This window comes from Cyprinus carpio, chromosome B14 (assembly GCF_018340385.1).
Source record: "Cyprinus carpio isolate SPL01 chromosome B14, ASM1834038v1, whole genome shotgun sequence".
Taxonomy (NCBI): Eukaryota; Metazoa; Chordata; class Actinopteri; order Cypriniformes; family Cyprinidae; genus Cyprinus; species Cyprinus carpio.
In genome coordinates, this window is record NC_056610.1 from 15,571,369 (window position 1) to 15,585,980 (window position 14,612).

Genomic DNA, 14,612 nt, shown 5'->3' on the forward strand with positions numbered 1-14,612 from the left:
GCAATGACATAAAAGAATGAGCGGCTGATATGTCTAGACATGATCCAAACCTCAGAGACAAGAGGGAGCAAAAGGCCCTTTTGAAAGTTTTACCAGCAGAGTGACATTGAAATGTCATTCTGGCCGTTTTTCCCATCCACACTGCTGAATACGCCATTACAGTGGCTTTGTTCTTGACGGGCACTTTCACTACAAAGGTAGGAACCGGACGCGGGGAGAGTTTTGATGAAGCAAATGCCATCAGAGGGGCATCCTAGGTCTTCTAGTCCACCACAGCTGATGGGATTACATTTTGGGAATGGAAAACTCCTGCCTTGTCTGCACAAGCCACATGTCTATTCTTCAAGTAGACAAAGTGGAGCAAGAAAGGAGGCGGGGGTGTGGATGATTAAATGAAATGTTGTTTGGGTTAGTATGCTCAATGGGATTGAGGGTTCATTGTGTTGGACAGATAGGGAAGAGGCCAGAGGGAAGTTCTGTGGTGAGATTAACTCTTAAGCCTTCCATTCTTTCTGACTACGTATACTTTCAATCAGAGTTCTGTAATCACTCCACTCCAACTCCATTCCAGGTTTTCCATTTCATGCTCATTTGTGAGAAAACACCACAATAAAGCTATTACATTAGTGCAGGATTAGTATGATTTAGGATTAGTATGATGATATGATTGCTTATGATGATATGAGTAGGATTAGTATGATGATATGATTGCTTGGGATTTCAAAAAAGACTACACAGTCATCACATTTCAAGTTTTACACACATTTATTTAACTTGTTTATGCATTACATTAAAATAATAATAAAATATATTTAATTGTTACTACTACTTCAGTTGATACTACTTTAATTATGTTTCTATAAATGTCCAGTTGCAATGTTTAGATGTGCAAATCTATTGTGCACATTAAATAAGTTCACTCAAAGATGAAAATCACCCCATGATTTACTCACCCTCAAGCTTATTCTATGCATGTGTTTTTCATTATTTTAGTTTTTATATTTTTAAGCCACAAAGTTACAAAAGCATCTCTGCATTGACTCATCAGCTACATTTGTCTTCAGCATATTCTTGAAAATAATTATTAAAAATTTGAAAACAATTTTAATTGAATCGTGACCAATTTCAATATGCATCAAACTGCTGTCAGAGCAAATATTTGCACCCCTATACATATGATATAGATGAGAGCTACAAATTTCTACCACACATTTTTTTGTGTGAAATTAACATTTTATCACATTTTTCTCACCACCTTTTATATTATTCCACAATATGTATATATATATATATATATATATTATATATATATATATATATATATATATATATATATATATATATATATTGTTCTCTGCATCATTTTCCCAAGATGTCTTTCCTATAATTTCACAAATTCCTTTCATCATGAGTGTCAATAGTCTGTTGTTGACCATTCTTGTTGACATTCAGTTGCATTATGGGCTGATGTGTTGCACTCGTGATGGAGTGATATCAGAGTGATTTTGGAATGAGAGAAAACACAGACGCTCCAGCTTTACACTGCTTACTCCAGGCACATATTCTGCTTTCAGTCCTCGTGTATGAACAGGCATTAAAAGATCTTTCCATAGTTAAATACACAGACTGACAATAAGATTAATTTTGGCCTGTTTACCAGAGATCAAATGGGATCAGCTGACGTGATGAGTTGTTTGCTGAAGGATGAAGTAGCACGAGAACTGTGAGTGTTGATGTGTCACACTGACCTAGCCAGAACAGCTCTGCATCATGCCACTCGCCTAATGAGGTTTTTGACAACGGCCAGCTGTTCCTGGAGAGGTGAAGAGGGTATCATCTCCAGAACCATCACACTTGCCCACTTTGTGCCAGCTTACTGCAGTCTAATTGACATCTGCCTGACTCTGTCTTCACAAAAGCTGGACGGGAAAAAGCTAAAACCAATTAAAATCCGATCAATGAGTGCTTTCTTCACGTACACAAAGAGCTTTGTGCGGTTCGGTGCAAGTTTTTCTGTTTAAGCACCCGTGTGGTTTGTTTTCTAGCTTTGTTTTGTACCAGTAAGCTCAGGCTGGGAGAACAGTTATTACAGGCTCTTTACAGAGGCTGTGTGTGACCCCTGTCTGAAGGTGAGCGCCACCGGCTGCTCCAGCATAGTCCATCACAACACCGCTTTCCATTACACTCCAGGTGCTCTTCAGTACTGCTGATACACACAAAACACACACTCACACACAATGTAGCTCCATCTCACCTGAATTGTACCTTGTAACCCCTCAGCCCACACGCGTACACATCCACGGGGCTGTTTAAAATACAGTCATCGCTCAAATCCACCTACCCACTAATACACCCGCCACTTATAAACACACTCACGTGGGTCGTCGCAGTGACGGACTGAAGTGAGGCCTCACCACCTCAGGTCCGCGCTCCTCAGAGAGGCAGCCAAGGGCCGAATCCCTTGCGGAGGACTGTAATAAGTGTCAGCAGTGGCTGCAGATGGGGTCAAGTCTTTATTCAGAGATGAAAAAGGGAAATGAAAGGCCACAGTTCACTCTGTAAGTTACATGGCACACTGCAAAATAGGCAGTTTCTAATACTGCACTTGTTTTGAAGTAAGGGGAATTTACAGTGATGAAATGTGGCTGCTGATAGTGCAGTTAATGGCTATATTGTTCAAGTGCACAAATGCCACAATTTAGATATTTATGAATATGCATTCATTGTCTTTGAAAAGTGAGTCATTAATGTAAAGTGCTATATTAAATATTCTATTTAAATGTATGCTTTTTGACAGTTTGGTGTTTAGTTTAAATAATTGAATAATGGCAGACATAAAACAGAATCAAGGAGATGCATCTATGGATAAACTATAAAAATCTATAGGCCTATGAATTATGAATTATGATTATATCTATGAATTATATAGGCCTTTATTTCACTTTAATATATCAAAAGCTAGTTCAAAGCTATTTTAGATTATTCCATTCAAATGACATATACCCTAGTGAAAAATATATATACATAAATGTATTTTAAATTATTTCATGCATTCATTTTTTTTTTTTTTTCTATTTACGTACTTAATAAAACTGCAATTGTACTTTTAGTATACTTAACTGGTCTGCTAAATTGGAACAACCAATTTTGTACTCATTGCACTTTAATTGTGCAGAAGTAGTGCTAAAGTACTATTAAAGATATACTTAGTATATTTGATTGTGCTAAAGTGGAACTATTGCAAGTACACTTCAGGTACACTTTAAATATTTTATATTTAAAGTCTGATATTCATACAATCCTCATCAAAAGTGCCATTACAACACATTTTAGACTTAATATTAAGAAAAGTGCACTATGCACAAGTAATATGCAAGTAATATGCAAGTATACAAGTATACAAGTAATAAGTAGAGTTTAATTATATAAATATATATATATATATATATATATATATATATATATATATATATATCTATATATTTTTTTATTTTTTTTTTTTTTCTCTCTTTTAATAACTTGGGTACACTACCCTAGTGGCAATAAATACATTTAAAAGGAATATTTCATATAAATTCTGTTAATTTTAACTTTATATTCATCAAAGATAAAAAATGTATCATGGCTTTCACAAAAATATTAAGTAGCACAACCATTTTCAACATTGACAAAAATATTAAATTCTTGAGCACCAAATCAGTAGCCTGTCTTACAATGATTTCTTATGGATCATACAACACAGAAGACTGGAGTAATGGCTTCTTAAATTTACTTTTGAATAAATATTAAAATACAATTGCAGTAAATTGTAATAATATTTCACAACATTACGGCTGTACTGTAATTTTTATTAAATGCAGCTTTGTTGAGCATACAGGAATTCTTTCAAAAACATTTCAAAAGTGCCAACCCTAAACATTTGATTGACATTGAATGATTTGAAATGTTATTATTGAATTTAGAAATGATAACTTTATCAGTTCTAATAATTATTAAATCAAATACTAAAAACACCAGCATGCTGCTGAGAGTTTTTTTTCTCACTTCTGAGAGGGCGTCTTTAACCAAGGATCCAAGGATAATTTTCCACTTCAAAATGTCCACCTCCATAACTTCACTGGTTTATGGCCAATTAATGCTTACGCCCAACATACCAATCATAACACAGCTTTTTGTTTAATAAAATGTGTTTTCACAGTATGTGTGTCCCTTTATAAATACAAAGGCATCACAATGTTTTCTAAAATCCCATTTTTCTAGCTCCTTTTCAAATGGTTGTTTGGCCCTGTAAACACTTGTATCAGTGTTTCACTAACCACAAACATTGCATTACATGTTAGTAAGAATCCAGTGACTTTATTCAATCTTATCTGCATAGTAATGCTCTGGATTTTGTACATTAGAGTGACTGAAATGATCAATTTTTATACTCTTTTGCTTCAAACCAAGCTTGCGTTAAAAGATGCATTATACTTTTCAAATTACATTTCAACTGCCAATGCATTTCCTCTCTCTTATCCTTTTCTCATCCCACACATTAGTGATCGCCCTAATGTGGTCATGAATCTTATATGCCCGGATATTCATAGATTTGCTGAGTCTGTGTTTAGAACGCAGATTTAAGAAGCTGTCAGTAAGAGAAATGAACGACAAGCTCATATATAAATCTGATCACCTAGATCATTAGGTGTATTATAATGTTATGTCATTGACATGTATAGGAAAATCATTTGTCAAAATCAGGGAAAAAGCATGGATGCACTGAATTAGGAGACATATAATGTTCTGCCAACTGCATTTTCTAAAAAACCTGCTAGATTAACCTTTGACTTTTCTCCAACATGTTCACAGAAAAGTAAATCCATCACTTTTCCAAGAATCAAAGTTAACCTTTACATTTTCTTCAAGATGTTCGCACTTGGTTATGACCCGCAGGCTAATTAGCATATATGAACAGATAAGCACACAAATTACATCTATACACCCACACATCCAGATTCTGTATTTCTGCCTTTCTTTCTCTCCCTCTTTCTGCTGACCAAACCAATTATAACATGAATGCTAACGATCACATCATGGATCAAATGAGTTTGTTATCAAACACGTTTACCCGCACTGTCCCAGCACACCCCCACATGAACACACATGCACTCGAAATGGCAGTCTCGTGTTCATTTCAACCCTTTCATCTCTCTCAGCCCCTACTTTTACAAACATGCACTATATAGCACTGGCGCTAACATGATAGAAACCAACCGTTCCCCTTTCCGAAAGCTCGAATCATCCACGCTTCATGCTCGCAGGCAGTTCAAACTCTCTCCTAACTCATTAAAGCTGATTTGGGATTATTTACATGCCGCTGGGAAGCACAGTAAACACGATTAGGTTGGACAAATACCGGGGTCAATATTTTGCAGACGTTCCAATTAATAAAACATACCATACGATATGAAGCTACCGCTATCTGCAGTAGAAAGGAGGGCAGCTAGGCAGGGCATAATTGGCAAGACAAAGAAACAAGGACCCCTACTGTTATGCACTGACATGCCTGTCACTGTAAAGACAAGGCGCTACACCAGTACGCTAGCTCGAATGAGCATCGATGAACTGAAATATTCTTGGAAACCAAAGGAGAAATTGAAATGTAAAGAGAAATTGAGGTAAAAGGGGAAAATAATGAAAAAAAAAGTGAAGCAGAGATAAAAGCGAGCCACGTAAAAGCACTGAAGTGATAGAATGCTGAGAGGAAAACTGCAAACATACACACATATCCACATATACTTGAAGTCTGAGGAGAAAAAGACACTTCACAGCTTTTCACTTTATCACAAAGCCTCCCCTTGTCCCTCGCTAAAATTAGCCGGTGTTGACGAGAGCTCCTTGCGTGGCGATAAAAGAGATGAATTATGCAAAGGGATTGCACAGAGGAGAAATATGAGGCAGGTGAATGTAGGGGGAGAAGCCGAATTGCACTGTGAATGTGTGTGTTTGAGGAGCTGTTTATACATGTATGTTCTATGTATACATACAATATTCATTACACTCAGCAGACATCTTTGAAAGAGCCTGAGCAGCTATTTTCGATGTAGGAAACAGGCACATAAGCTCCAGTATATATTTAGAATGAGGAAAGAGCAAAATTAACAAAACTGGTTGTCAGAATATGCATACATATACAGACAACCAGAGCTATGTATATATATATATATATATATATATATATATATATATATATATATATATAGGAATATATATATATATATATATATATATATATATATATAAAGAGTATGCAGATGTGAGAATGAGAAGAAATGGCAAGTATGCGTGTTCATACATCCATCTTAAATATGTGAGATTAGAATCCCAAAGCATAGTATATTGAAAAGAATATGCCAAAAGTCCCCTGATGGTCTCCTATTTCAGGTTGATTTTTGAAGTGTGGATCCGTGCACACTCTCTATCTCTATATATCTCTATCTCTCTATATATATATATATATATATATATATATATTTTTTTTTTTTTTTTTTTTTTTTTTTTTTTTTTCTGTATGGTATAGCTACAGTAATGCATCAGTGTATTCTATAGTTAAAAATGACAATGATTTGATCAAAAAGTCAACTGTCTCTTCAAACTAGTACAATTGTCCATAAAACAATTGTGGAATATAGAATAGTATACACATATAAAAGTGATTAGCATTGATAATATGTATAAACTGGGAATATTTGACTGTATGCGAAGAACACTGATTTCTATGCAAGGCCCATCTCTTTCTTTTCTCTGAAAACTCTCTCTGATAAAGCAATGTGTATGTACTGTGTGGGTTTTATTCTTCTTTATAATATTTTAAAAGACAAAAAGAAAGCCCAAGTAACACAAATGTACATCTCAAAGGATGAATTATTGTCCACTTTTCAAAACAAACATGAGGTAGAGGCAGAGTTCGAGATAACACTTTAGATGTACTGCAATGAAAACTGTGGACACAACGGGCATAATTCAGAGATGGAGAGAGAGGAGGGAGAGGGGAAGGACGGATGATGCCGTTTAACATAGAACTGCAGATGAGGAGCTGCTGCAGTATCAGTGAGGGTGGAAGTGTCAGTGCTTAAATGACCCCCATCTTCTCCCTCTGTTCACCCCCACCTTCTCTCTTTTAGACAAATTTACCTAGGCCAGCAATAGGAGGTCTGTCATACCTGAAGAAAGCTATCCACTTACATTCCCATTCATCTCAGTTGATTTGAAATCTGCCATCTCTGCTGATAGGTGCTCAGTTCTGCAGCCAGGATTTTTTGAGGTCTGGTCTGGGGTGATTCTTTTGTTTCTTAGAATCTTGGTCTGTCATCTGTGAAGCATGCTGTGCAATCCAGTCCATGAGTGAGAGAGCATTGTGCATGCTGCAGACAAAAGTAAAAATTCTGTCATTACTTACTCAACTCTGTGTTGATCCAAACCTATATGCTGTTATCGTTCCTGTGAAAACACTTTTCAGGTACTTTTTCAGCAGTTCAGTGACTATAGCTGTCAAGCTCCACAAAGAACAGAAAAACACTTTAAAAAAAACATAAAGTTCCATATGACCTGTACTTTACAGTATATGCCAAACCTTTTTGAGCTTTGTGTGAGGAACAAACTGAAATTTTGGTCTGTAGTCTCTGAAAATCATTGCCCGTTGCTGCAGATCTCAGAAACTCTTCTCCAAATTTATCCTTATAGTGTTCATAATAACAGTAGTGAAATACATTTTTGGGTTAACTATTCCTATAATTATGGGTGGTGTTGGCAGGAGGGTAGCAGTGACACATTGCATGCCATTTTTAATATCATTGCATGCCATTTACTTATATTTGGATACTACTATCCACTGTAATCCAATCAATTTTAATGCGAGTACCATAGAAAGTTCATATAAGTTTCAATAAATTGCTTAATTGAACAAAAATGTGAAATAAATGAATAATGCATTTTAATTAAATTCATTAAAACATTATTTAATAATAATAATAATAAAAAAACAACTAAATATAAAATTAATTTAACTGCGTTACCACAAAGGCCCCACAGTAACCAGTAAAAAAATAATGCTTCATTTCATCCCTGCATCTGTCATGGAGACTTGTAAGAATGTTAGTAATTGTTTAATGTGTCATTGGTGGCATGACTATGGAATACTCAGCTTGGATTCTTTGTTAACAACTAGAAAACTCTCAATGGTAGAAAAACAACACCCCATCAGCAGGTACAAGGACATATCACGTCTTGCTGTGTCTGCTGGGCTCTTGGCACTGCATGAATCAGCACTGCTATGGTCGGCAGAATATTTTTGATAAAGCAGATATTAAATATAAATGGAACCATATTGGGCACAAACACAGTGGCTATTGAAACATTGATGTGACATATAATGGAAAAGTGAGGAGGATTTATGGGTGGGGGGTATTTTCCCTCAAAATGGCTTGGGAGGAGCAGCCCCAATACACAATTTACGAAGTATGATTCAAGAAATAAATATTTAAAAATGAGAGACATGTTTTTTTCTTTACTGGGCATGCCACACATGCTGTATAAAATGTATGACTAAATTTTGCCATGACTGACATTATTTACAATAACTTCAATCAAAACCTGAATAAGTAAATCAAGGTCTTAGGGTTCACTCAAAAATTACATGCAGGTGTCTTGAAGCCAAGTTAGAATTAATCTCTGTAGGAAGGTGGACCTCTTGAAGTATGTGTGTGTTTATCTGCTATCAGATGAGATTAAAGAAAAAAACTCACACACTCTTTCTAAATGTTAGCAATCTTCTCAGTGCAAACATATATCTAATCATGACACGCAGTTCCTTGACATTTAGCAGATGATTCTTTCTCAAGCGGCTTATACTACACTAATTACAAGTAAAGTGCCTTGCTCGAGGCCTTAACTGTGGTAGAGCTATACTACTGTATAACCTCAACATCATGGTTCAATATTATTGAATCTTTACAATTCTTAATAGCAAAGTCCAACCAACACTGAAAATTATGTTATTATTTACTACCCTTATGTCAAACCCATGACTTTCTTTCTTCTATAGAGCACAAAAACTTCATCAACACTCTATGATGAAGGTATGAAACATGTGAATAAAGAGGCTTTTGATCTCCAAAATGACTGAATAAATTAAAAAAGTCACATTTAATAAAAATAAAACAAACTCTAGAACAGCTTTGTTTGAGAAACAGAACAATAATTAATTATTGACAAAAAAAGTGCACCCAAGTCTGTTTCATCACACAAATCAATCATATATCTTCAGATGACTTGAAAAATGCTACACAGGTCATATGAATCACTTACTTTTAAGGTTATTTGTGTCCTTTTTGGAGACTGCATCCCCAGTCAGTTCACCTTTTGTGTTTTCCACAGAAGAAAGAAAGTTTGGAACAACATAAGGGTGAGTAAACTGTAGAATGATCATTTATGGAATAACAAATTATTTACCCTACCTTGAGCCACGTAAGATTTCAAAAGTCCCTCGGTCCAGTTTATCCAGTGATGGCACCTGAAAACTCCTGCAGACCAGTCTGATACCTGGAAAGAAAATAATTAAAGAGAATGGGAAACCTAATAATACACATTATCTTCTCTGATTTTGTTGAAAGGATTGTGTGGATGAACAGTAGGGGCAGGGAGAGCATGGGAAACCTCTCAGCTCTAATGACACTGCTATTTGAATGTATAGGTGCTTTCAGGGTATAATCTTGGCCATCGTTGTTATGCTGAATGGAATGGAGAAAAAGTGTGGAGGCAAAGTGAGATGGAATGTGTAAATCTGTCTGATATCAAAGGTAACCAATTACAATACATTAAAGTATTTGATTTACTAACATCAAAGTACAAAAAAGAGATTTGTCTGCTTGTAGCTAACAATTATCTGACCTGGTGGCATGGCCTTTTTTCTTTTTAGTTTCCCATTTGTAGCTGTGCCATTATGGTGATATTCTCTTAATGTAATCAAAGAGTCGGCTTGAGATAACATGAAGATAGTTACAGACTCATAGATAAATTCTGGTCAGTGGATTGAATATAGACATTGAATATGTAGAAAAAGTCAAAAATCTGACTTTTTAAGTTTCCTTCTTTATGCCTTTTTAAACTTCAAACTACAATAAACTCGGCTGCTGACACAAAACCAACAAAAACCTCTGGAATCTTAACAGATATGACTTTTATCACTGCTGTTGTAGGGTATCAGACCCAAATCAGACAATTAAAGATTTGATCAGGAGCATGGTTGAAACATGAGAAGCCGAATTCCACAGAAAGGCTCAAGACACAGGATGTCTTAAATCAAATCCTAGTGCAGCCAGTCTGAAGCAAGCTTAACCAAGCAACTCTTTCACAAAACAGCTTTCAACATTAAACAAAAGAACACTTATTGACAATTCCAAAACAGGGAGGAGATTGTCAATTTTGGGGCAAGTAAGCAAGATTGATGGTCAAAGAGATGCACAGCATGACCATCACATGAGGAAGATCATTAGTAGAAACTGCTTTGGGTGGTTTTCCCCACCTAGAAGAAAGAACCAGGTTGAAATTCCTTAGAAGACCTTTCACCTCTCTGGTCTTCACAGGACATATCCTTACGCCACAGAATGGCACAGAGACTGCCTTTCCATGCATATATGCACCTACATGACGCTAAAAGGACTTATAAATTAATATCAGTCCATTGCTTAACTCCATATCATATATGTAACCCACACATTTAACTATCATGTTTCTAATCACTTATTGTGTATGTCTTTTTAATAATTGTTGAATAGCTTAAGGGTTCTTATTCATGTTTAGTATGTGTGTGTTTGAATCTCTTTGCTTGAAACGTTTCTGCCAATCAATTATTTGTCAAATGTATCATATTCTTGTTATGGGAATCATGTTCAAAATTATACTCTGCAAGAGCGGGAAAATTGATAACGCTGTGTCTCCGAGTCCGACCTCGATTTATGAATGGGGCTGAGAAATATACAATGCCACGAGCAAAGACAATATCTAATTGGTTAAGACACTATTTGGGAGGTGTCCCACAACCCGGTTTGAATACTCAGGACACCATCAAAATTTTGCTTTTAGCATTTTGGGCTTTTAGTTTTAGCTTTTAGCTTTGGCTTTTAGTCATGCCTGCTTTTAGCTCTTTAGCTTTTAGTCATCACTTTTAGCCATGCTTTTTGCCATTACTTATTGTGGTTTTTTAGCGCCATTCCAGCGTGCTTTGGCCTGCATGCCCGCTGCTACTTAGCCATGATGAGAAGAAACACCACCTAGTCAAACTTTATCCGAGTCCGACCTCGAGTGCCCGTCTGAAACTTCAACCAGCCCACAACTCCGCATCTTCAGACAACACAACGCTGTGTCTCCGAGTCCGACCTCAAGTGCCTGTCTGAAACTTCAACCAGCCCACAACTCCGCATCTTCAGACAACACCCAACCACGGGCTTCCCAAGACATAATTTCAACGACTACTGGACTTCCAGCCAATCAGCAACCTTGGGAAACCCCCTTTTTGATGACAACAAAGGGAACTCCCTTCACGCAGACAACACAAGTAACGTACCTCCAGACTCTGAGCTGAACTGGTGTATATAATATAATTTTAACCTCATTGAGGAACTCAATGCGAGGGTTAATTAAGTGATTGATGGTTGTTCATGTCTATGCAATTTCATGTATTGCTGTAAACTTGGGATTTCACATTTTCATTCTCTTAAACTCATTCTTTCCTAACTTTCTCTCTTCCTGCAACTTGTGTGAATGTGTGAGTGTGTGTGCTTATGTGTTAGATTAGTTTATATGTCTTAGATTTATCTAATAAAGCCTTATTCATATTGAAAAGAGAAGTATCTTGTGTCATACTGTGCCAATTAAGTCTTTTCACTATAATTTGGATATTAATATCCATTTGATGATATACGGCTCGTTCAGTGAATCGCTGGCCGACTCAGTTATCAGCCGTAAAACAGTGATTCTGTCCAAATTCCCTTTAAAATCTTAAATGATTATCTTTGAGCTAAATTGACCTGTTTCCCTTACACTGTTCTTCCCACTCTTGGTCTTAACACTTCACTCAGTTTGGTTAAATCAGACCCAGGCTGTCAAAGCATTAAAGGAAAGCAAACATAATGTCATCTCTTATCGTCTCTCATCTCGAGAGGTGAAATGCCAACACAGAATGCATCACAGCCTGGCTCTAAGCATCAGATGACCTGTCTTCAGATGTCCCTGAACACTCAGTTCTCCTCTCCCACTCAGAATGCACTGACTCAACCTGATCAGAGAACGAGTGTCATTCACACAGGCTGAGAGAACAGTGTGCCATTTGAAATGGACACACACATGCACACCACTTGCGTTTCTTTGAGTGAAACCTCTAATCCATTGGGCTTGCTGCCTCCTGAAGCAGAATAAAAATGCTGTTATATCATGCTCGTACTTTGTTTATACTTTGTTTCAAAGAGTACAAGGCCCTTTGGAGGCCCAGTGGAAAATCAATGGCCAGAATAATGATGTAGTCTTGGGTTGGCTTGGATCTGTGCTTTGCATTCAGTGTCTTTCTGAACACAGATTGGATGCGAGCCCTCACCCTTTTGAGTAATTTCATTCAGTGACGTTCTTTCTTTCCTTCTGTCTTCTTCTGTCTCCACACGTATATCCACAGGTAATGACGGTAGTAGGGCTATTTGTGCACAGAAGCCCAAGGGAGGGGAAAAAAGGAGTCATTTATAATTGGCCAAGTTGCGTAATGTACAATAAAAATGATCTCGAGCTAAATTTATTTTTAAAATGTAATTTATGATTTTTTTAGCAGCCACACTCCAGACTTCACTGTCACTCACATGAAATCATGAAAACATTCTAATACCTGTATGATGATTTGGTGCTGGTTATATGATTAGTGTTGAAAACAATTGTGTTGCTTAATATTTTTGTGGAAACTTTGATTTTTTTTTTTTTGTTTTTTTATTATTTTGAAATAGAAAAATTTAACTTAACCTATTGTCATTATTATGAAAATGTACAAAATGTGTGAGAGACATCTTTTGGTATACGCATCCCAAACAAATCCAATTACCAAATGAGTTACCATTATGAAAATGTACAAAATGTGTGAGAGACATCTTTTGGTATAAGAACAAAAAAAATCTTGGATCTAATGAGGTGCTCAGTGGTCCATGGGTTTCCCTCTGTGTATAATTATGCCAGAGCGGAAATGTACTTACACTTAGGGGAGATAAAAGGATTTGTAAAGCTATGTAAGTACAAAAAAAAAAAAAGAAAAAAAAGAGTGGCGTAAGCGATCAATAATTAATTTACTTTTAGCAGTCAGGGGCAATAACAAATGAGTTACCATTACATCTAAAAGGCCACATTGCCTGTTTGATCTGACTGACCATTGTGGGAGTCACGAATTTACCCAACCAAGAAATCGATACGAGAGGATAGGAACCACTCCACATTCGTGCAATTAAATCACATGGTTCATGTCCTGAAAGGTGCAAAAGGAATTTGCTACACAAGTCTTCCAAGATAAAGAACTAGTGATTCAGGCAAGAGTAAGAATGAAGAATTTAAATTGGCAAGCATTTGAAAGCCACCTTACTTTGAATGTCTTTGTCAAGATGAATAGATGTTTGGCTACTTTAAAATAAATATTTAATATTGGAACAACATTTCATACACAGTTTTCATCAGTTCATAGATTTACGTTGAATATGGCGTCATTTTGGATTCAGAGCATTGTTTTTTGAGCATGTGTGTGCTTTGTGTATGTCTTCCATCTCCTCAATGAGAAGCAGCACAGCTTCTGAGCATGTGTGTGCTAGCCCAACATCAAATATTGACATTCAAATGCTGTAGTGTCTCTCAGGCAGACAAGTAGAGATAAAGTCAAAATTCCAGTCACTGCTGAGTTCGAGGATGTGTAGGTATAAAGGCAGGATTTATTCTCTAAAAGGTTTAAGGAAAGTGTAAAGGTATTTGTGGTACAAGCTATACAACACAAGGTTATAATAAGCTCCACATAAACTGCAGCACTTCTCTTGATCTAGGGTACTCTCTCTCTCTCTCTCTCTCGCTCTCTCTCTCTCTCTCTGGCTGTCTAGTGCTCTCTCCCTCTTCTTCGGTACAATACTCAAGTTCCCATGCTGGATGCTGACAGTTGCCTGCGGCATTCAAGAAAAAAATAAAAATAAAAAAAAAAATAAAATAAAAAAAATGAGGTAGAGAGATTCGGGGGAAACTGACTTCTATTTACAGATATCGCCTTCTCCTGTGTAGACCCAGGAGAGCCAGCAGTTCCCTGATCAGAATCCAAATGTTCTGGTCCCTCACTATCATTAGAGCCCCTCCAGAGAGACTGTAATCAAGCTGCTCAACTCATCATGTGTCAAGAGTGACCTCTGCTGCTTCCTCAGTGCATGCATTCATATTTCTTACATGGGTGAGAGCTCATTAAGACTCTAGACGTTCAGTCAGAAAAATAAAAAATAAATATATAAATAAATAAAATCTTTAATTTAAATATGGCAATGATTTGTGTGTGTTTTCTTTTTAAGGGAAAAACT